This window comes from Peromyscus leucopus, chromosome 3, assembly GCF_004664715.2.
Source record: "Peromyscus leucopus breed LL Stock chromosome 3, UCI_PerLeu_2.1, whole genome shotgun sequence".
Lineage (NCBI taxonomy): Eukaryota > Metazoa > Chordata > Mammalia > Rodentia > Cricetidae > Peromyscus > Peromyscus leucopus.
In genome coordinates, this window is record NC_051065.1 from 122967323 (window position 1) to 122993291 (window position 25969).

Genomic DNA, 25969 nt, shown 5'->3' on the forward strand with positions numbered 1-25969 from the left:
CCTAATTCTATATCATCACTGTCCATCAGTCAAGCATCCTAACATAGGGCCCAGCACCCACAGATGAAGTGGCAAAGCCATGGTTGCCGTAGAGGAAAAATGGCTTTGCTGCCTCCTATAATGTAGCTCTGGCCATGTGCAAACAGCTCATCTCCACTCTGATTAACATGACCAAGAAGTTGTAGAGCTGGAATAAGGTCAACTGGAAAACCAAAAAGCCCCCAAATTACTGTAACTGTTATTGATATTCACAAAATTCTCCAAGGTATGTGTGATATTACTCATGCTGAGGTCTTCTAACTCCACAGAAATAAAGGGAAATATACTGAACACTGTACAACTGACAAGCACAGGCTTGTTCTCAGTCCATCTGGCTTCTTTTAGAAGGTTAAAAAAATGCGTTTCTGCCTTAAATATAACAGAGAGGGGTTACAGATAATTCCTGCAGTCTTTCTAAAAGTGCTTTCTAATTACACTTCCCCAAATGCTTCACTTTAAATACTCCCTCCTTTCAAGAAACACAAGCAAACATATATCCTTTAGTAAAGATAATTATGTAGTATCTTAAGATATGAGCAGCTGAGAGAAGATCCAATCCTTCATCACTTTTATTCTTCAGGCTCTGGACAATAGCATTTGATTAACTCCAAATAGATAGGCATTTATCTGATTGGCAAAGCTGATAGGAACTACAACTAGAAGTAGAGGTATCGGGCAGGCAATGTGAATCAATATTCAGAGAAAGACCATCTCTACATTTTCCTGTACTAGCTTCAAACTCAGACCTGGGAGGGTACCACAGGCAGCTGTGTGAGAACATCAGTCCAGGGGTGGAGTGGGAAGATGAGACTGATATGATTCTATCAACATAGAGGACTAGAAAAGCCTGAACTTCCCAGAAGTGCCAGCTTCATTCCTCTTCCTGGCACATATGTGTCTGCCAAATGAAATGGCAATGTAATTCACATTAACACACAGGATATGAGCTATAAAATATAAAGAACCAAAATGCAGAAAGAAGCTTGCAATTTGTGTGGTATAAATCTTGCATTTCTACAGGTGAAGAATTTTTTAATGGTTGAAAGCAGAAAGGCTGTACTACCCTATAACTCACATAGCTAAATAGCTCAGGGTTGTGAACATGAGAAGTCATGTAGGGACAAAAAAAAGGGGGACAAATCAAAATTCAGATAATAGATTGAACAGTTTTAGCCACCAAACAAAAGTCATGGAGTATTCTTACCATTTACTCTCATATTGTTGGATTTCAGCCCTCAAATTAGAATTTTATAACTGCTTCATGCTGTCAGAGTTTAAGGTAATTATCTCTTTAGTCTTGTTGAACAGAATGCATTATTATCAACTACTTTTAGTTCAAAGACCTTATTAACTCATCTTTCTTTGTATTAGTGGCATCTATTACTAGGTACAATTGGGCAGAAGCTACCAAAGAGCATATTTCTAGAGATACATCTAAGCAATATAAAGCACATGGCTCAGTTCCCATCTGTAGTGCTGGTGATGTTGCTGTCTTGGCCAAAGACACTTTAATACTATGGGGTTCTTGAGAGCAGTGGACAACCAGGACACATACACAAACATGTGGAATAAAGGGATGGACAACTGCTTAGAGTGTGGAAGACAATGACAACATAATTTCCACCTCCCAGGTTCATTAAGACAGCGCTCCAGACACTTTAGGGCTTTAATGGGAACAGAGCATCTGCAGCCTACTTTCTCCCCAATGTTTTATGTAAATTCCAAACACATAAACTGCCCTAACTGAACAATATAGCTCTGAGGAGCCTTATGTCCTGTATACTGTCAAAACTAAAGGTCAGAGGCAGCCCTGCCCCTTCCTCCACCATCCAAACCACCCACCTGGGTTTAGTAATCTGTTTTCCAGGCCACAGTTTTCAAAGGTAAAGGAAGAATTTTTAAAGTAAATTAAAATGAGTATCATTAAGGTAGATTTTTAGATGGCTTTTTTCTTTGAGCTAGGGAAAGCAAAAAGTGTTCTTTTCTCCATTCCAGACAGGACAGAGGATGGGGAATATTATGCACTGAAGGGATATTCCTGACACCTGAGCCTTGTACAAAAAGATGAGCTTGTGCATTTGAGGAAGGGCAGAAATGTGTACTCTATTCACAGAATGCCCCCACTGAAGCTAGAAGGAATTCAGATGATGTACTTCTTTGGAGCTACACTGTGGTTGTGTGTTAACCTCTATGCCATAGGGACAGCACTGAGAAGGGTCCTTGGTGCTGAGCCTGTGGGTAAGGAGCAGACCCACTATGGGAAACAGGTGATAAGGTACTTGAGCTTTGCATCTGGCAAAGTGTGTCCCTTACCCATGACACCATCTGTCCAAGATATGAACGATGCTAAACAGCAAACAGACATACATAGATGTTTCTCTTCCAGGTTTTAAGGTTCCAAGCTTTAAATGTACAGTACAACCCATTTTAGAGGGCAGCATTTGACCACAGGCTTTCAGAAGAGAAATTTTGCTCACCCACTGGCTACAAAATATGCAACTCTACCTGTACTACCAATGACACTGACTGGATCCTGACCTTCCCTAAGGCAACCCTTCCTCCTGTGACCCCTTCTCTATTCAAGTTCAACATGCTAGCCATTCCTTTGTTCTGTACCATCAAAATCTTTACCAGCTGATCATTCCTGTTATCATAGCAACTTGCTGTAATTCTCATCTTTCAAATGCACTTTCTAACAAGGCATGATCTCTCTGCCTCTCCCAATGGTTGTATGTTCTATGGTCTCCATGTCATCACCCTTTGCTGCACATTACTTCCAGAATCCACTCTATGCAAGTTTTATGTGTATTGCAGTCCTTGGCAATTTCTGCAGTGCTGGGTTCAGTGGTCATTTTCCCTGTACTTCCTTCTCAGCCTCTCAGTATTTTGTGGAATTATTTCCTTTTTGCCTTTGCTTTTGGGATGCCACAGAAGATATTTTCCTTCAACACATGACCACTCCTTCCTTTTTATTCCTGCTGTATCAGGACTTCTCCATTTCTAAATGCTCCCAGAAGCTTGGCTTTAAATGCTATGTGTATACAAGTACTGAGAATCCTAAATTTCATCCCCAGACTCTACTGTTCCTGGAATCTGAAGACACACATTCAATTTCTGGCCAGAATCTTCACTTATTGAGAAGCATTTCAAAGTTAATATGCTCTGAATTTATCAGTCATCATGACCCACTAATATGTTTCTTCTTAAGGTTTTCTATTTCTGACATGACTCCAGCATTTACCAGTGGTACAGTTAAAATACCTTGGAGTCCTTCTTGGCCTTGTGTTTCTCACAGTTTTCATCAGATTTAGAAGGCAGCCCACTGGTAGTGCCTCAGTGAATGACAGTCTTCCTACCACCACTGTAGAAGTAGTCATTATCTCCTTCTTGCACTATGGTGAGTGCCTTCTAAATGTGTATATTCTTAATGCTGCCATCTACCATCCACTTCATACAGCCTGTGGAATGCTATGTTTTAGAGTACAAAGCAGATCCAACACTTTCCAATTCAAAGCTCTCCAATGAGGACCTGTGATGTATGCCTGTAATCCCAACACTTGGGAAGGGAAGGCAAATAAGATTTTGAGTTCAAGACCACCCTGAGCTATATAGTGAGATCCTATACAAAAACAAATCAAAAAGTAAACAAAAGGTCTCCCGTGATTTTTCATCATGACTTCTTAAAAACAAACTGAAAATATATAATTTGAGGAACTACAAAATTCTCCTTTCTTATCATTCTTTTCTGACTTTATGATTCTTTGGACATTCAGCCATGTTCCTGCCTCAATATTTTATACTTACTGGAAGCACAACAAACAATATTCCTTCTCCAGACAAGTGTGGACCATATAAGTCATTACCCTTGCTCACTACCCAGGCAAAATCTCTTAACTGTTCTTCAAAATTTTTTCTAACACTGATATCAATACCATATTTTCCCACGTGCTACTTTATACCTAATTAGGTAAATGTCTTATGATGCTTTTATGATAGTTTATATAATCTTATAGTTACATATCTATTTGAAGTTTGTTTCCTTTATAAGAATAAATACTCCATGGAAGCTGGGTGGTTGCATCTTTTATTTTCTAATTTACTTTATTGCCTAAAGGAATCTCTGAAAGAGAGTGAAGGCATAGCAGGCATTTGCTAAAAATAAAAATGGCAAATTTCAACCTAGGAGAAGTTAATTACTTGTTCTAAACTACAGTGCTTTGGTGAGCACCAACCTGGTCATAGCAACTATATTCATAACAGTTTCTTCATTACAATTTTTTCAGTCTATGGTGCTTTCAAAGATGTTTCTTGAGCAGAAAAAACAGTCAAGATAAAAATAAAACTGCACTAGGATCAGTCTCCATATTTTGTACACCATGTTTTATACATAAACATAGAAAATGCTGAAAGTAGTAATCTTAGACCGTTGGAGGTCTTAGTACTCCCTAACCCCTTATATAAAGGGGTTATATATTTTTATGGGTGTGATTTGACTAGAACAAAAGTTGGTTGTAAGAATTACCACACACACACACACACACACACACACACACACACACACACAAACACACACCACACACAAACACACACACACACACAAAACAATAAAGTACTAGTACTATATATAACTGTCCAGAATGTATAACACAGTTCAGCAGATCAACAAAAAGATAACCAAAAAAACAGAAAAATTAACAAAACAAATAACTATGAATAGTGAGTGTAAATGTTCTATCAATGTTTAACCTCAGGAGTTACTGGGAAAGGTAAGTTGAAGTCACAAGAAACTATTTCCTACTTAGAGGTTGACAGGTTGACAGTATAAATGTTTGTAAAATTGTGGATCACCTACAACTATCAACGTCGTTACAACCATTTTGAAAACCAATTGGTACTATGCATTAAAAGTAATTCATTTATAGCCATCTACTTCAAAACTCTTATGTATGTGTATATGTAGGATATACTGTATTCTATAAAATGGGTTTATAGGAGGTGACACCTTTTATAAAATATGTGTAAATACATATTAAGGAACATATACCTTTACATATATTATATAAAATATATCTGTCACATATTACAAGGTCATGAGCATTTTAACCCAATATAATGGTTACTTGGATTTAATTAGTAAAGTTGTCCCACATCTATAGCTAATCAAGTCTAATGCTTATATAATCAGCCCTATAATTGTGAACTTACTATTCTATACTTTTTTTTATAAAATTCAAAAATATTCTCTAGATTTAGTTTTGTCCTTCATGTCCTTGTTTTTATGAATGGTATACAACAGAAAATAGTTTTCTATTGTTTCAACAGCTATGAGAACTATTGTAAGAGATGAAAAGATTTATTTTGCACTTAATTTCAGAGGGATCATTCATGGCCAATTCTCTCTGCAGTAGGCCTGGAGAGAGCCAGGACCTCATGGCAGTAGGCAAATCAGAAGAGAGGGAAAGGACTGGGGAGAGGATATATCCTTCAAAGACACACCTCCATACAAGCTCTGTTATCTAGTGTTCACACTTCCTAACAGTCCAATGACAAATCCATCAATGGATTAACCCATTATTTTGGTCAGAGCCCTCATGATATGATCAGTTTCCTAAAGCCTCACATCTGAACACTGAGTTGGAAACAAGCATTCAACACACGAGCCTTCCAAGGACATTTCCTGTCCAAACTACAAAAGTGACATCATTACCATTAATGTTTCAGGACACAAAGCTTAAGGTAATTGGCTATGCAGCAATAGATTGCAGATTCCTTCATCAATCTCTACTTGGTTTTTCAGCAGAACCCTTAAATTTTTAATTTAAGTTTAATGGATGAAGTTCCTTCAGCAATCTGAAAAATATCTATACAGCATTTCTCATAATAGTCTCTTTAAATATGCAAAATGAAACCCATAGACAAAGAAAGTATGCTATAAATATAACAGTATCTGGATTCAAATCCCAATCTAGTCCACACCACTAGATTTTAATTGTGCCAGAATCATATTCTTTTGAGTATATTAACTACATTTTAATAACACATAGTCAATTTCTATTATTTTTCAATTTTTTGCAACAATTTTCACATTTTAAAAACATAGCCTCCAATAGTGCTCAGCCACAAATGGGACATCTATATAACATTATTCTCCACAAGGTTCAGGGACCATGACAGAAGAGGTCTCAGAAAGCCTGAAAAGTGGGCCTTGAGGAGGACTGGAGAGAAACAGTATCTTCTGGATAACAGGACAACTGTACTCATGAACTCATAGCAACAGCAGTTGCCCACACAAGAGCTGCACAACATCAAGCCAGTCAACATTCTACCTTAGAGTTATGAGAAGCTCACTAACCCCCACCATTAGCTGAGGAGATAATGACAATTGATGTCTTCTTGGAGAGAAAGAGAGATTCAATTTTCTTTAGGGGTGTGGACCTGGCAGATCAAACACACACCATTGGATGGCCTCACATATAGGGGTATATGGAGAGTGGGTTATCAAAAAAAGGGACACAAAGTTGGAGGGGATTTAGTGTTGGAGAGGAGTTAGTGGAGGAATGATGGTGAGTATGATCTAAATGCATCATATGCATGAATGAACTTCTCAAAAAATTAATAAAATATTACATATATATGTATAATAATAATTTTGATTGTATTTGCCAAAACTTACAAGGACAAGGTAGAGAATATAGGTAGAGACAGCTAAAACTAAGGGACATTTGAGGGGTATTATGGAAACTTAATATAGTAGAAGCTTCGTAAATTGTATACACACATGAAGACAATCTAGCTGTGATTCACAAATAATGGGGAAACAGAGCCACAATGGCTATCTCTTGTCACCTAATGAAGTTTCCAGTACTGGGATTGGGTTACATCTAATTGAGTTGTTGGTCAAAGGAATACTATTAGAAATTCCCAAACAACTCAGGCTGTTGCCAAGACTATAGGTTGCTGTCCTCAAACTAATGGCAAGGCCACATTGCTGAAGATAATACCTATACAAGTCATTGAACATGGAGAAGTTGAGCTGGTTCCTACATGGAGCCTTCAGCCCTGTCTTCTAGCATTTTTTGTTACAGGAATGGGCTCTGCATACTACCAAAGAGACATAAACACCAACTCAGCCACAAACCTTTTGATATACAATGCTGTCCTTCCTGAAATATATGCTAGGGCAATAGAGGCACACAGCCTGTGGGTGTAACCAACCAATAACCGATTTGACTTAAGGCCCATTCCATGAGCTGGAACCTATATTAATATTGCTTAAGTGACCAAGAACCTAAGATGGATAACCCGGGGACGTAGGGTAAAACCAAATGTCACTGCCCCCCCCAAAGCAATAAAATGACTCCTAAAGACATTCTTCTACACTCATAGATCAGTTATCACCAGAGAAGCTTTTTTCCTTCATAGGTGAGAACAACTACAGAGACCCATAGCCAGAAAATGCAGAGAATGAGAGAATTTGAAACACTCAGCCCTAAAAGGCATGTCTCTATCAAAGCTCTTCCCCCAGGGCCCACGGAATTTTGTGGGTGAGGAAGAAAAAGTGTAAGAGTCAGAGGAGATGGAGAACACCAATTAAAAAAAAAGACCCTCTAAATCAACACGATCAATGCACATATGAACTCATCGAGACAGAGGTGGCATGCACAAGGCCTGCATGGGTGTGCATTAGATAAGGCCCTAGCACTGAAAAAAGTGGACACATGCCCCATCCCTAACCCAGAAGCTATGTCCAATGGATAACCACTTGCAAATGAAAATTTAGTTGCCTCCAAGGGAATCTCACTGGGGAAACAAACTACTCTTAAAGGTAGGCTGCATGTCCAGCAGTAGATGAACAACAGAAAATGAATTCAACAGCATCTCTGGAGGTTCCTTGTCTCTCACAATGTCATGTCAGGGATTTTCCTTTTTAAAAGTTTTGTCTTATTATATTTATTATTATATAATATTATATATATATATATATATATATATATATATATATTCTGTCTTTTTATCCTGAACATCCTTTGCATATATATCATGGCTTCCAGCTTAGCATTGTTTATGGGATTCCTGGGATTTAAAGGGAAAGAGTGGTTCTCTGTTTCTTGTGCCTTCTCTTGGGCTCTTTTCTTTCTTTTTGTTTTGTTAAATTATGATGTGTTAGTTTTTGTTTTATCTTATATTTTATTTTACTATTGGAATTCTGTTTTTTTTTCTAATGAGAGAGAGAAATGGGATGGATTTAGTTTGGAGGGTAGGTAAGTAGGAAGTAGGAGGAATAAAGAGATGCCATCATTGGGATAAATTTTATGAGAAAAAAATCTATTTTCAATAAAATAATATAAAAATCTACAACTGAGAGGCTAGGGAAATGGCTCAGTGAATAAAGTGCTGGAACTGATTTCAGATCCCCAGAACCCCTGTGAAGCCAGACACAGTACCTTCTCACATCTGTAATGGCATCCCTCCTATGGCACGATGGGAGGACAGGTGGGCTAGTCTAGCAATATAAAATACAAACAGCAAGAGGTTGTCTCTCAAGGAAGAAGGTGAAGGTACACACATCCTTAGACTCATGGCCACCTATATGCAAATAAAAATCCAAACAAGCAGTAATAAAAATTTATTGAAATAGCTAGATGCAAAATAAATACCAGGAAAGAAGTAACATTTTTTTTACACTATATACTCTTTAGTCCAAGGGCATTTATTAAATACCTATTGTATAAATACCCTGTGTTACAGTGCTATGACATATATAAACTAAGAACTATATCACCTATGAGACACAATTCCAGCTTTAGAAAGAGAAACTTTCAACATAAAGTTAAATGCAAGGGGGAAGAACCTACAGATTAATTCAAGATATCATCCTTTTACTCTTTTGCAAGTTATTTATAGAATTCTAATCATACACAGAAATTAATTATTTCCATTTGTCATATAAAGCTACAGGTCACAATAGATGCTTTATAAATTTATAATATAAAACAACACAAAAGATGTTTTGTAATTAAAAGCAAATGAGGGTTATTATAACTTTTTCTGCAGACTTCTATTTCTTTCCTAATAGTATGGCCTTTTTCAAAGTCGCTGACATGCCAACATAAAATACGGTCCATGAAACCCAGTAGCTAGAAAAAATAAGCTCTCAATCTTGTGAAATCCACTTACATCAGGTTTTGACACATTCATGCATGCTGTGATCTGCCAAATATTTATAGTAAATTCACACATTAATTTGAAGGGTTGACATATGTATAATATTGTGATTTCAGAATATCTGCCTCCATCTCAATTTACTCAAGACTTGTATAACACTTCTCAAATTTTATGCTTTTCTTTTCACATGGCCTTTGATCTTTCCTATTAAGTTTATTTTTAGGTCTCTCAAATTTTTTGTCTACTGGGAAAAAATTCTAACCAATTACTCCTAAGATGAAGGGAAATTACTGTTACTTCTGTGGCATTCCTATTGAATATAGGGACTTCACTGAATTCTCCTGACAGTTTTAATTGAATTTCCTTGGTTGGAAAAATATATGATTATATAATCTATGGGAAATGTTCCATTTTACAAATATCTTTCTTATTTATGCCATGCTAGTCTTTGAAATTTAATGAGAACTTTCCAAAAATGGTGATGAAAATGGGGATAATAGTTTAACTGAACCTTTCATTATCATTATTTTTTGGTTTTTATTTAGTTGTTGTTTTTGTGTTTACATCCCAACTGTTTCCCCTCCCTCCTCTCCTCCTCTCCTCTCCTCTCTCTCCCATCCCCTCCTTCCCTCACTCCCTCCACTCCTCCTCTTCTCTTCCTCTCCAGATATGGGGAGATCTCCCGTGGATATCAGCTGACCATGGCATATCAAGTTGCAGTGAGACTAGGCACCTTCTCTTCCATTAAAGCTTGATGAGGCAATCTGGTAGAAGGAATGGGTGCCAACAGTAGGCAACGGAGTCAGAGACAGCCCCAGCTTTCACTGTTAGGAGTCCCACTAGAAGATCAAGTTACACAACTATAACATATATACAGAGGACTAAGGTCAGTTCCATGCTGCCTCCCTGGTTGTCAGTTCAGTCTCTTGAGCCTCCGTGAGCCCAGGTTAGTTGATTCTGTGAGTCTTCTTGTGATGTCCTTGACCCCTCTGGCTCCTACAATCATTTCTCCCCCTCTTCTGAAGGATCCTTGAGCTCTGCCTAATGTTTGGCTATGGGACTCTGTTTCTATTTCCACCAGTGGCTGGATGAAGCCCTAATGATATTCTGCTATACTCATAGATTGGTGCCTATGCCTAATTTTTTTTAAAAATTTAGTTATGTGTATATGGAATGCAGGCATTTGCTCATGAGCACAGTGTCCCAAAAAGGCCAGAAGAGGGCATCAGAAGTTATAGGCTGCTGTGAGCTGCCTGTTATAGGTGCTGGAACTTAACCAAGGTCCTTTGCAAGAGCAGTATATGCTCTTAGCCATTAGGCCATCCCTCCAGCCCCCTGTTATATCTTCTTATTTTAATAGCAATGTCATTTTAGTAAAATATACAGTCTTGGTTTTCATTTAATATTCTACAATATTTAATCTATTTTCTTCTACTCTTACCTTATTTTGAAATGAAGACAAAGTGTTACATTTTTAATTACTGAACTTTAGATGTTATTTGAACTTCCATGTGGTCAATTAGGTTCAAGTTTCACTTTCAGGAAACTGAACCAGCAATGCTATTCCAGAACATTGTTCACATATTAAATCAGCAAATCAAGAGTACTACTTTTGGTCAGCCATCCCAGCTTCTTCTTTATTTTTACTTCAGGTAAATACCAATTACCTATTATCTTAAAACATTTCTTATCATTAAGATACATTTGCAATGGCATCTAAAAGATCAAAAATTGACTCTTGTATACTTTGAAACATAACTATCATGATAAATATCCAGAATTATGCTGGTTTAGTTAAGGGGAATAGTAGGTTGCTTAATATCCATGATCTCAACTAGCTCCTGATAGTTGGCTAGGTTTCCAGTACCAGGCATGATTTCTCTCCTGTTGAGTAGCCTTAAGTTCAATTAGACAGTTGTTGGTTACCACGAAAATATGAGACCATGGTGGTCATTGCTGGGGTTCATGGGTGTAATAGCTATTCCAGTCCATCCGCTGGAAGTCTTGTCTGGTCACAAGAGATGACCAGTTCAGGCTACATATCTTCAATTGCTAGGAGGCTTATCTGGGGTCATCCTTGTAGATTCCTTGGAGTTTCAGCCTGAGACCCAGTCCATGAGAATGAGCCCACCCCTGACACTTTTCCAATGACTGATGGAAGCAGATGCAGAGATCCACAGCCCAATCACTAGACAGAACTCTAGGAGTCCAGTCAAAGAGTGAGAAGAGGGATTCTATGAGCAAGTGCATCAGGAACATGATGGGAAACATGCATGGATTGACCAAACCAAAGTAGAGAGAACTCATGAAAGTTGGATCAATGGCTGTGGAGCCTACATGGGACTGGACTAGGCCCTCTGCATGGTGAGACAGTTGTATAGCTTGATTTGCTTGGGAGGGCCCCTGGCAGTAGGATCAAAATCCATCTCTGGTGCATGAGTGGGCTTTGTGGAGCCCACTACCTATGATGGGACACCTTGTGCAGCCTTGAGGCAGGGGAAAGGGCTGGACTTGCCTCTACTGAATGTGCCTCCCCATGGGAGGACTTGCCTTCTTGTGGGAAGGAGTAAGGGGTGGGTTGGGAGGGGGAGGCTGGAGGGACAGGAGGGAAGAAGGGGATCTTTGATTGGTGTGTAAAATGAATGAAAAAAAATTCTTAATAAAAAAAAGGGGGAATTCTCACATGGTTCCACCTCTAAGCAAACCACATACAACTAAGGAGAAACAGTTTTCCCCAAGGATGAGTCCTCCCTCTGATTATTTATCCAACACACAATCATTAGCCCTGAAATCATATACATACAAGCAACACTCAATGGACTGGACAAGTTGTATTGATATATTTATGCATATATATGTACAAATAACAAAGAAAAAGAAGCTATGAATTTAAGTGGGAGGAAGGGGACAGGGAAGGAGTAAGAAGCAGGTAAGGGAAGTGGTAAATGATGTAATTATATTTTAATTTTAAAAAAGAAAATAGTAACGCAAGAGAAAGAAAAATAGCACAATTTCTTTTAGTCTTTCTTCAGTAAGTGACCTGAAGGTAAAGAGAAATGATAGAATCAAATTTAAAAATTATTAAAAAAAGTACCAAGAGGGTATGACTCCACAGCACCTTTTTATATTATATTAAAAATTATGTTTGACCTGATTTACAATTTCAGAGTTTATTGGTTTTTTTTCTTTTTCTTCTTCAATTCATTGAAACTGGATGTAAACCTAGTCTATTGAGTAAGAATCTATTTCTCATGGCTGCACAGATAGCTCTGTGACAAGATATATTTATCAAAATAAAAGAAATTGAAAAAAAAAAACAGGTACAACATGGTAACACTTAAATAAGACTTTTCAAAGTGCTGAGCCTAAGCTGACGAAGATGCAGTTATTACATCTGTCCTCTGATTCATTTTCAAGTATATTTTGAAGTATGATTAATGGTTTTATAAATACTTTTCTCACTTCATCCACATCAACAAAGGGTTTCAAATTAATTCACTATTTCTGCCTCCTTCCCTAATGGATTGTTGAAATCCATGGCAGCAAATCAATCCACTGCAGACTCAGGACTCTGAAATACGATATACTCTTTTATATCAAGAACCGAATAGGTTTTCAATCTGTGAATGGCACTGTGAGCGGGATTGCATCAGTTTGTCCTAAACAATAATAGTGACATGGCCATTTCAAGACATTTAATTTCTAATACCAAAGGCTCTTTACATGCACTTCAATTTTTCCTAGGCAAATGATAAGCTCTGGGATATTTTTAAAGAACTTCATGGAGTTTAAATAGGCACGTTCTATCGTGGGGAAGTAGGCAGAAAGTAAGAACTGGCTGTTGTGGGTGGGGAGAGCTGTTGAATGCAGACTCCTGGACATTGGCATGACTGCTGTATGCATTAGTACCTAGCACTTGTGGTTACCTGTACAATATCTGCACAAGATCAATCCAATCAAAATTATAGCATAAATAGTAGAAGGTCTTCTAAAGACCCACACTTGATGGAAAAAATTATTGGCAGTTGATAGCTGTTGAAGATTAGGAAGAATCACCCCTTTGAGGACATGACTGCTGGTAGGTTGCCCATACCCAGTAGATGACCCTGCTCCATGGGCATACAGACAGCATCAACTGAACTCGGTGGATTATTAGCTTAAAAGAAAAAGAGGACATAATGCTGTGGAATGTTCTGTATGTCCTGTGGGAGCCCGTTCTCAGGTTCCTTGTGGCTTTACCCAGCAGGTCCACATAGAGGATGATTAGGACAACGGGGTCTGAGTGCAGGTGTCTGAGATGCTCTGCACTTGGCTGTGCTGTGGGATGGTCTGTATGTCAAGTTGCTCTGATTGGTCAATAAATAAAACCTGATTGGCCGTGGCTAAGCAGGAAGTATAGGCGGGACTAACAGAGAGGAGAAATAAAAGAACAGGAAGGCAGAAGGACTCACTGCCAGCTGCCACCCTGACAAGCAGCATGAAAAGATGCTGGTAAGCCACAAGCTGCGTGGCAGGGTATAGATTTGTAGAAATGGATTAATTTAAGCTATAAGAACAGTTAGTAAGAAGCCTGCCACGGCCATACAGTTTGTAAGCAATATAAGTCTCTGTGTTTACTTGGTTGGGTCTGAGTGGCTGTGGGACTGGCGGGTGACAAAGATTTGTCCTGACTGTGGGCAAGGCAGGAAAACTCTAGCTACAACATAAACTTTGGAGGAATGTGGAGTGTGGGAATCCAGGGGGAGTTGGAGGGAGGTATTGGTGAGTGGGTATGACTATATAAGTGAACAAAATATTCAGGGAATAAATAAAGTACTATAGAAATAAGTTTGTTCTTTATTAAAATCTGTTTTTTTTTAATCAGATATCAGAAGAGGTATAGAGGCAACAAGCATTGACTGAAAGCATCTCTCTATTTCATAGGAACATTAGTGGAAATCCTACTTGCAAACATGTGTCAAAGCATCCTGCTCTTAAGAGCTGGTTTCATGGTAAATATTCAGTCTTCCACTAAAGCATCCACTATAGAGTTAAATGTCTATAATTAGCATGTCTCCAGGATTACCCTGGAAACCAATGTAACAAAAATATTCCTTCATAAATACAAATGAAGATTATAAGCACCTGGAAAATATAAATGCTTCCAAGTTTTGTTTTGAACAAACATACATAAAGGAAAGGGGTGGTGTCATTCAGAAAGCAAAAAAACATTTATTTATTTTTGTATTAAGAAACTTTTTATTCATTTTATATTCCAACCACAGACTTCCCTCTCATCACACCTCCCACTTACCCCTAGCCTTCCTGACCAACCTACCCTCCATCCCCTCCTCCAAAAAGGTAAGGCCTCCCAGGGGGAGTCAGCAAAGCCTGGTACATTCAGTTGAGGCAGGTTCAGGCCCCTTCCCCTGCATCAAGACTGTGGTAGGTGCCCTCATAGATAGTGGGCTCCAAAAAGCCAGGTCATGTACCAGGGATAGATCATATTCCCACTGCCAGGGGCCCCTTAAACAGACCAAGCTACACAACTGCCTCACTTATGCAGAGGGCCTAGTTCAGTCCCATACAGGCTCCATAGCTGTTGGTCATAAGTTCATGAGTTCCCACTAGCTTAGTTTGGTTGTATCTGTAGGTTTTCCCCCATCATGATCTTGATGCCTTTGCTCATAGAATCCCTCTTCCCTCTCTTCGATTGGACTTCTGGAGCTTGGCTTGGTACTTGGCTGTGGATCTCTGAATCTGTTTCCATCAGTTACTGGAGAAAGGCTCTATGATGATAGTTAGAGTATTCACTAATCTGATTACCATGGTAGGCCAGCTCAGGCACCCTATCCACTATTGCTGGTAGTCTAAGCTGGAGTCATCCTTGTAGATTCCTATGAACTTGCCTAGCACCAGGTTTCTCCTTATCCCCATGATGTCTTCCTTTATAAAGATATCTATTTCATTGCTCTCCCATTCCATCCCTGTTCCAGCTTGACCATCCATTCCCTTATGTTCTCATCCCCCATCCCCTACCCTCTATTGGCCCCCTCACTCCCAATTGACTCAGGAGATCTCATCTATTTCCTCTTCCCAGGGTGATCCATGTGTCCCTCTTAGAGTCTTCCTTGTTACATAGCTTCTCTGGAGCTGTGGGTTGTAGTCTGGTTATCCTTTGCTTTACATCTAGTATCCACTTATAAGTGAGTACATACCATGTTTGTCTTTCTGAGTCTGGGTTACCTCACTCAGGATGATATTTTCTAGTTCCATCCACTTGCCTTTAAATTTCATGATGTCTTTGTTTTTTACTGCTGAGTAGTACTCCATTATGTATATGTACCACATTTTCTTTGTGCATTCTTCAGTAGAGGGGCATCTAGGTTGTTTCCAGGTTATGGCTATTACGAATAATGCTATTACACACATAGTTGAGCAAGCATCCTTGTGGTATGACTGAGCATTACTTGGGTATATGCCCAAGAGTGGTATAGCTGGGTCTTGAGGTAGATTGATTCCCAATTTTCTGAGAAACCACCATACTGATTTCTAAAGTGGCTATACAAGTTTGCACTCCCACCAACAGTGGAGGGAGGGGTATTCCCCTTGCTCCACATCCTCTCAAACATCAGTGTTTTTGATCTTAGTCATTCTGACAAGTGTAAGATGGTATCTCAGAGTCATTTTGATTTGCATTTCCCTAATGACTAAGGATATTGAACAATTCCTTAAGTGTCTTTCAGCCATGTGATATTCTTCTGTTGAAAATTCTCTGTTTAGCACTATAGCGCATTTGTTTTTGTTTTTGTTTTTGTTTTTCGAGACAGGGTTTCTCTGTAGCTTTGGAGCCTGTCCTAGACTAGCTCTGTAGACCAGACTGGCCTCGAACTCAGAGATCCATCTGCCTCTGCCTCCTGAGTGCTGGGATTATAGGCGTGCACAGCGCCTGCCAAAAAGGTTTGTTTTTTTGAGACAGGGTTTCTCTGTGTAACAACTTTGCGCCTCTCCAGGAACTCACTTGGTAGCCCAGGCTGGCCTCAAACTCACAGAGATTCGCCTAGCTCTGCCTCCTGCCTGAGTGCTGGGATTAAAGACGTGCACCACCACTGCCTGGCTTGTAGCCCATTTTTTGTTGAGAATTCTCTGTTCATCTCTGTAGCCCATTTTTTAAATTGGATTGTTTGGTATTTTGATGTCTAGTTTCTTGAGTTCTTTATATATATTAGAGGTCAGCCCTCTGTCAGATATGGGGTTGGTAAAGAACTTTTCCCATTCTATAGGTTGTCATTTTGTCTTATTTACCATGTCCTTTGCCTTATAGAAGCTTCTCAGTTTTAGGAGATCCCAATTATTAATTGTTGATCTCAGGGCCTGTGCTACTGGTGTTATATTTAAGAAGTGGTCTCCTGTGCTAGTGCATTCAAGACTACTTCCTACTTTCTCTTCTATCAGGTTCAGTGTAACTAGATTTATGTTGAGGACTTTGATCTACTTGGACTTGAGTTTTGTGCATGGTGATAGATATGGATCTATTTGCAGTCATCTACAGGTTGACATCCAGTTATGCCAGCACCATTTGTTGAAGATGCTTTCTTTTTTTCCACTGCACAGTCTTGGCTTCTTTGTCAAAAACCATGTATTCATAAATGTGTGGATTATTGTCAGGGTCTTCAATTCAATTCCATTGGTCCACATGTCAGTTTTTATGCCAATACCAAACTGTTTTTATTACTATAGCTCTATAGTAGAGCTTGAGGTCAGGGATGGTGATGCCTCCAGAGGTTGATTTATTGTACAGGATTGTTTTGGCTATTCTGGGTTTTTTGCTTTTCCATATGAAGTTGAGTATTGTTCTTCCAAGATTTGTGAATAATTGTGTTAGAATTTTGATGGGAATTGCATTGAATCTGTAGATTACTTTTGGTTAAGATTGTCATTTTTAAATTAGTAGCTCTCCAATATACAAATGATAAACAGGCTGAGAAAGGAATCAGAGAAACATCACCCTTTCACAATAGCCACAAATAATAAAAAATTCCTTGGGGTAACTCTAACTAAGAAAGTGAAAGACCTGTATGACAAGAACTTTAAGTCTTTGAAGCAAAGACGTTTTTAAAGGCACCAAAAGAAAATAATTTTTGAGGACCCAGGACAGAAAATTGAAAAGATCAGAAATTGAAAGGTTATAAGGACAGACAAGCCGATCAGTGGCACAATGTAGAGAGACTTCAAATAATCCCAACTATAAATGGAAACATGGGGTATGACAGAGGCTAAAGACAGAGTGAGTCAGCGAGAAGGGAAAACCCGGAAACTTAATAATGACACAGAGAGTTTGTTTCTCAGAATGGAAATGATACAGTTAAAGCCCAATGCCATTTCATTTCCAGGTAGGCTATAATTAGAAAATAGAAGAGCATGGTTTTATATTAAGCCCTGAAATGCTTTTTTAAAATGTATTGTCACAGAGTAACTGTACGTTCTTATGGGGTTTGTGCTGGATAGCTTTATATCAACTTGACAGAAGCTAGTGCCATCTGAGATGAGGGAACCACAACTAAGAAAATGCCTCTATAAGATCAGGCTGCAGGACAATCCTGTACAACACTTTCTTAATTAGTGAATGATGAGGGAGGGCCCCAACCCATTGTTGGTGGTCATGAGTTCAATGAGAATGCAAGCTGAGTAAGCCACAAGGAGCAAGCCAGTAAGCAGCACCCTCCATGGCCTCTGCATCATCTCCTGTCTCCTGGTTCAGGCCATGTTTGAGTTCCTGTTCTGACTTTCTTCATTGAAGAACAGTCCTGTAAGTCAAATAAATCCTTTCCTCCCCTAAGTTGCTTTGATAATGGTGTTTCATTGCAGCAATAGAAACCCAAACTAAATTAGGATACAATATCATTTATAAATGCATGTATTCCCCATGTCATAATCAAACATAAGCAATTAACATTGCCATCTCACTTTGTGCAAACACTAAAAATCTTTTCCTCCAAAGAGGCATACATGCTGCATTAAAGTTTGATGTGGTGACCTGCTACACACCACAGTACCAAAACTTGTTCCTCCTAATTGTAATCTTACACCAGAAAACTAACTTTTCCCCATATCCCAACATGGATGGAATAACCAGGGTAGGACTAAGTCAAACATGTTGGAGAGAGCAATCCAGTCACCACTTGACCTCACTTGTAGATTACTGAATCTAAACAAGTGATGTCAGAGAAACTGAGAGCCAAGCAGGGACTGCACAGAAGAGCACAGAACACTTTCCCAAACAAGGCACAAAACCCAAAAGTCACAAGGGAGACTTTGCCACATTAAAATTTAAAAAAAATATATGTATAGAAAAAAGAAACAGCTGATGAAGGAAAACCATTAACGTTTTGTAGTAATTTTTAAATAATTTGGTAACCCAATCTAACTACATATCAGACACTGTTCTGAGCATTTCAATGTTCAACTTTTACAGCAAAACTGTTGGCCCTGTTAGTCTTCCCATTTTTCCTGAGTAGAAATTGAATTGCAGAGAAACAAAGAGAAGCTTCTGGGATAAATGTCAGCAAGCAGCAAAGGTAAGATGTTTAGAGACTGACAAATCTAATAATTAAGCCATCAAAAGGAGGACCAACACTGTACAGAAAGATGGCTACAAACATACAGTCCATGGGAGAGGAATTTGTCCTAGATAATACAAACATGAGTACTTGCTCATTTTAAATATTAGTGATAAGATGCAAATTAAAATGCATTAAAATTGACAAGGTTTTTAGTCTATCATTATCGACTGGGACTTTTTACACACAGCCATCAATCAGAAAAGTTTAAAAATTACAAACCTCCCTAATCAAGAGCTAAGGAGATTACTGCAGCTATACAAATAAGTAACACACAGAGATATTCATAGAAGCCTAGATATAGAAATTATAAATGAGAAAGACTATAACTGGGCAAGCTTCAGGGCACCTGTTCAACCTGAAAGAAATTTGTATGTGACTGATGCAAGCCTGAAACTCTATTATATATTGTTTATGACTATGCACATACAAGGTAAATATTTCAAAGATAGGAACATTCACAGGAATTTTGAATGAGTAATTACCTCTGAGAAGAGGAGACTTGAAATTGAACTTTATTCCTCAAAAAAATATTCTAGGAAACAAGCTGGGTAAAACATTATCTCCTACGGAGTGTGAAAAATGGGAAGAGGAACTTGAGTGGTTTTTAAGGATATACTACAAAACAGAGGATATTAAAGGCAGATATGTTCATGAAACAGAGATGTTGTTCAATGCATATCAAAGAAGAAAGAATATTTTCCCAGAGATTTTGGGGAAAGGGAGAAAAGAAAGTGATGTTCAAGTCTTGTAAGTAAAATTTCTAAGTACTATGCCTTGAGCCCAAACAGCAAAAATTCATTCTCAATTTCAGTATTCTCATTTTCCTTTCTTTTTACTCCACATAAACCCTCCATGTTTTCACAAGCTTTTCTGCATATGTCTTGGTCTGTGAAAGCACCTATGACAATCCCTGCAAAGCATAAAAAGAGCAGGTTGATAAGGGATTGGATTGAGAGTCTGAATGGAGTAACTCTTATATAATAATTCTTTCCCAGAGGTGGCATATGAAAAGATGAGAGAGTGTATATAAAATGCTCCAAAGGTGATTCTGAGGAAGGAGAGACTTTGTATAAGAACAAATAAAAAGGAAAAACAAAGATGAAGAAGACACAAATTAAGAAAACCCCTGGATACACTGTGAAACACCACCTGAGTGGGTCTTCATGAGGCTTATATTGTCCAAATCATCTTTGCTAAATAGACGATCTCAGTCACTTCCATAACATTCCATCTCTTCAAAGGGAATGCTATACCTACTTTGAACTTTGCTTCATCCCATAGTAAAATGTTTAGAATTATATCTCTAACTTCTAAAGTTCCTCTGGGTATTCTGAATTCATTTTCCTCTGGATCATATTGAAGAAACCTTTGTTAGTCTGCTCCTGACCCTAGCAAGTCCTTCTCCTTCATAAAAGGAAAGATTCCAATTGCCAGCTTTCTTGATTGAACCCAAACTATCTTTCCATCCATTTTAGAAAGCTCCTATCTATCATCTCTTCAAGTATAATCATATTATCTCCCCCCTCAAGCTTTATAAACTGATCATTTTCATTTGCTCAGATCAAGCATGGTGCTGCTTGCTGTTCTATTACTGAATAAAGCTGCATCTTCAGAATGTGAAAGTAATTTATTGATGCAGTCAATTCTGGAAAATTCTCCCTTTTTTTTCACCAAGGGAAAAAATGTCCAACTCATTCCATCCTGAGTAAGTGGTAGATGAGATGTTTCAATTGAACTGGCTGATCAATTGGGTCAGATAAGTGGTTTTACTGTTTCTCTCAGTTGAATTAATTAGGTGTTTAATTGAACTGAACAGATGCATAGTTTGTTGAGGATTGCATGAACAAAACCACAGAGAAAATCAACACCTCAAAGGGTAATTATATAGACAAAATGGCTTAATTTTGTTCACACGTGCAACTAAACTTAGGCTAAATTTCTTATACTTAGGTTTCTTATATAAATTCTAAGTAATACATTCTTTAATATGTTGGACAAGTCAGGTCAAAGGTTACTACAAGGTATGGAAGTGGAGGGATTAGTAAAGAATTTGTCAAAGCCGTGGTGGAAATTGTGCTAAGTTTATTCATAAAATCAACATATTTAGATCAAGATTTATAGAGATTTGATATGCAAATATGTGCTTAGGTTCACAGAGTTCCAGAGATGAAAGGATGACGTTCCTACCTCCTGTGCATAGTGCAGTTGGGAAAATTATGCCAGAGAAACACAGAATGTACTGTTCTTGCTCAAAAACAGATTTTAACAAAAAATATTCACATAATCAGAACAGGGTGAGAGTAGATTTTATTCATGTGTTTCTCAAAAAAGACTCAATTCCACCCTAAAAAGTACTGTTTCTATAGTTCACCCTAATATCCTCAATATTTAATATACCCTAAAGAAGGTTTCTTTTTGGCTTACAAGGTGTATTTTAGTGACAAGATTGTGTGCCCTTGTGTTGGTATTTAGTAGACATGAGTGAAAGGCTGAACAAGAATGAAAGGATTCCCAGAGACTGAGAGACAGAGGGTAAGAAGGGATGAGGAAAGAATGTAACACTTCCTTTCTGTAAAGAATCTAAGCCCTTCCCTTTCATTTTGTGAGGAAATTTTAATATAGATGCTCTGACAGGCATGTCCAACCTGCAGGCCACAGGCCACATAGCAACCAAAGAATATCTGTGAACGAAGCTAACACAAATAGTAACTTATGGAAATATGAGGTTGGCTCTAGAGAGTTGACTGTGAAGCCATTAGGGCTCACTGCTCCCTGGAGGTTCCAAGTTTGGTTCCCAGGACCCACATTGGGTAGCTTAGAACTACGTGTAACATTAGCTCCAAGAAGCCTCTTCTAGCCTCTATGAGTACCTGCACACTCACACACATATGTACACACACACACACACACACACACACATACACACATACACACACACACACACACACACACATACACACACAGAGGGGGGGGAGAGAGAGAGAAGGAGAGAGAGGGGGAAGGTGTTGCATTATTTTACTGCTCTTTCAACAACTGGTGGAACCTCATTTATGGATTTTATAGATGATGATATCATACTGCAATGTCAAAATGTTGAGCAGACCTGCTAAACCATAAATTGGAGGAGGAATGCAGGCCTTGGCTTGGTATATTCAGGATTCATGCAAATGCCACTAAATACAGATCTTCAGAAATGAGGATAAAGAAAACGACCATGGGTCTGTGAGGACATTGGAGTGATAGACATACATATCGAGTAATCAACTGATAATATTATCTAAATTGATTTTCCAACTTATTTCTGTATGGTGGCAGGAAATAGAGCAAAAAAAGAAAAGAATACAAAAATTATAATGCATAATATACTGTGTACACAGCCTCATAAGCCAGTAAATGTTGGTCTGAGAGCTGAAATCTATCTTACATCCCTGAATTTAGCTCTGAAAATTTTTTATCCTTTCAAAAATCTCTCTGAATTCCTCTGGAATTACATTTCATTTTGGTTTCCTTTTGTGCATATTGTCACCATGTCTGTTACCCTTCTTTTCAACCTTGTTGAAGTTTTTCTGTGAGTTATGGGCATTTTTCATGAGGCAGCAAAGGTTTCACTTGCTACAGATGAATTACCATAAACCAGTGAAGAGAGAATAATCTAAGCATATTGAGATGTGGGTGTCAGGCAGTGAGTTAGAATTACCCATTAGCTACATGACTTGCTCCCACACATCAGCTTGTCTGTGTGCTCCATTTCAATATGTGCCTCAGCACAATGTGAAATCAAAGCGTGTCATGAACTATCAGGGTCATCTGCAAACAGTCAAAACTGCTTATGCTAAATCCATAAATGCCAAGGGTCTTCAACACAAATGCAAGCCATTAATAAACTTCACAGAATATGTAAAATCCAATTATTATAAGAATTTGAAGCAAGAAAATCCCTCCTAAGGGAAGAGTTGCTAAAAATATTCATAGAAATTGTCAGATATTCAGAGCAGATTTAGAAGCTTCGTTTGCACCTTCTTGGGTGCTTGTTTGATGTGGGAGACGGAAAACATTCAGAGTTCTATAACATCTACATTCTGTGAGGAAGAGGAAGCATCTCTCCCTCTTATGGGCTGCTTTTGGAAGACATTCAGCTGCCTTTGTCTTCACAGATACATCTCACTGGCTTCTAAGGGATCTTTGAACATGCAAAGAACAAATGCAGAGCCATCACAATAGAAGAAAACAAGATCAAATAGTTCACTGTGCACAACAATCCAACATCTTACAGTGTGCACAGTTTATGCCCCTCTCACATGCAGAGGAAGACATTTTCCTTTGGATGTGATTTTTCTTTTCTTTTACAACTTAAGAAAAAAATCATATTTACCTTCCTTCCCCACATCCCTTCCCAGAACTACCCTCTTCCATACTCACCCAACTTCATGCCATTTCTGTTCTATTTGTTTTTAATCTCCATGGAAATCAAGAACATATCAAATCCCCACATGAAGAGGGGAGTTGTATATATATATATATAAATATAATCCCACCCCTAGCCAAAGAACTGCTGACAATTGTTAGCTATGTGGAAGGGGGAGGGGACAGTTTTCTCTAAGAGTGTAGGCCTTGCTAAGTGGACCATACTCCAATAGAAGACCACACATCCAAGAATATCTGGGCAGCACAAAGAGGTCTTGGGAAATTAAAAAACAAAAACTAAACCTAACAAACAAATTATTAGTAGAGTAGTGAATTTTGAAGACTAGCAGGAGAGAGAGAGAGAGAGAGAGAGAGAGAGAGAGAGAGAGAGAGAGAGAGAATTACCTAAGAATGAGTTTATTTCCATGGTTCTGAAGTCCAGTAGCTGAAAATACCAAGGAGCCACAGCAGCTTAAATCCAGGATACTTTTTACACATAATGTGACTAATTTCATTCAAATATCAAAACGGATGGTTAGGAAGTTAAACTGTTAGTTCTGTAGATATGCCAGATTAAGTTAGAAAGGAGGATACTTACCAAGAAAAAATAATTAGTTTTGAAAAAAAATCACTTTTGATCTTGCTTTCATGGGTTATATAATTTTGCAGTAACAAATTAACCAAGGTATTTGGTTGGATGTATATAAAGATACAATGATGCCTCAAAATTTATAATTATTTGGCAGGAAGACTGTAATAAAAATATGTTCAGCTGTTTGCCCAGAACATTTAGAAGTGAAAGTTGTTACTAAACTCAGTTGGATTTCAATACTAGGGCTATGAGTTCATCTTCCCTCACTAAAACATTTCCCACACTACATACAAGTTGTGATTATTTTTATCTCACTGACAATCAAGCTATATGAGGATTCTCAGATAAACTGACATCTAAAAAACACAACAAACAAAGTGGTAGAGCGAGAAGGACATGGTCAACAGAGTATGTGGACCTCAAGGAATCTGAAGATCTTCAGACCTGTCAACTGGGGAGTAAAATATAAAGTATATTTCCTAGAGTCTGCTCTTTGGCCCTGTCATTTAAGAAGCCAAAGAACACAAATTCTCCTAAAGCTGATAGACGTTTTTCAAATTACAGCAAGTATTAACTTCCTTCTAGATTAACTGTTACTAATATTTAAGTTCATGTACCTCATTATCAGAGCTATCATTATGTGAAATACAATCTGTTCAATATGTATAGTATTTCAAGCTCTATTTCCAGGAAAGGTACTAAGTCCTTTCAGCAAATTAGGATTTGCTTGTTTAACATGTATATATATTTTCAGGGATGACCATTTGGCATTGGATAATCAGTTGATAGGCTCTTCCCTGAGGAAGTCTGTTCCCCTCACTCTCAGAATTCCTTAGTTGCCTACAGTTCTTTGTGTAGGTTAGGCCTTATGAACTTTATTCCATATACTTTAGCATGTCTATTTTTGTTGTTCTTGTTCAGTTCATTTTTAGGCAGTCATCTTGGTGAAACCTTGTGGCTGTAGATTCTGACACAATCTCACAGCAAACTCCCTCATTCTCTGGCATTTACAATCCTTTCTCCCCTTTTCTGCAATTATCCCTGAGCCTTAGGTGTAAGAGTTGTATTATAGATGGATCCATTTGGACAGGGCTCCACAACACTGATTTTGATTGGCTGTGCTTTTCTGAAATGGTTATTGTCTATTACAAAGAGAAATTTCCTTGTAAGTAAGGACTATACTTATCTGGAGGTATAAGATCAAATATTTAGAATATAATAGTTGGTCAGGGTTGTCCATGAGACTCCTAAAATATTACAGGCTATTAGCATTACTCTTGCTTGCTCTCCAAGCATGGAAGGTAAATTCAAATTGCTGAAGACATCCCACACTTCAGAGAGAGTCCCAGAGCCCCTGAGCTGGACCTTATTCGTAAGCCTCTTCCATGAGGACTGGCTTTCATGGTACTAGGTGTTCCCATGCAAGCTTCCAGAGGAGGGAAGCAACCAATAGTCCTGTCTAGGTATGATACCTATGAGCCACAACAACAAAGAGCATAGCACAGTAACCCTAAGGGTGCAGTATCGGCACATACACATTCGTCGTAACTAGCCACTCTCTAAATGAACTTAAGACCTCCTTAAGTAGAGGGAAATCATGCCTGGTACTGGAGACCTAGCCAACTACCTAGGGCTCTGAAGTCATGGATCTTGGAGGAAAACTTAAAACTGCCACTTTATTGGCAGGTAAATTTTAGAAAACTACAACCACAAATATTTGGATGTAGGGCTGTAAAGTTGTCTCAGCAGTTAAGAGTACTTACTGTTCTTGCAGAGGACCCAGGTTTAGTACCCAGCATCTACCTGATGGCTCACAATCATCCTCAGTTAGAGTTTCAGGGCATCTGTGGCCCTCTTCTGCCCACTGTGGGCACTGGGTGCACATACTGTATACATACATACATGGAAACAAAATACTCATATAAATAAAATAAAGATAATTAAAAATTTTTAAATGTTTTGATGTTAATAATTTCCAAATGTAGTCATCTCTGTCTTAATCATTTTCAGACCATGTTGAAATAGTTCCTGGGTACATATTTCTTTATCTTCTTTCACTTGAACTTGGCTATCACCATTTCTATCCTTTTTAGTGGTTCTGTTTCAAGAGATAATAGGTCAACGTACTAGGCTATACATCATAAAACCAGTGTACCAAAGCAAATTT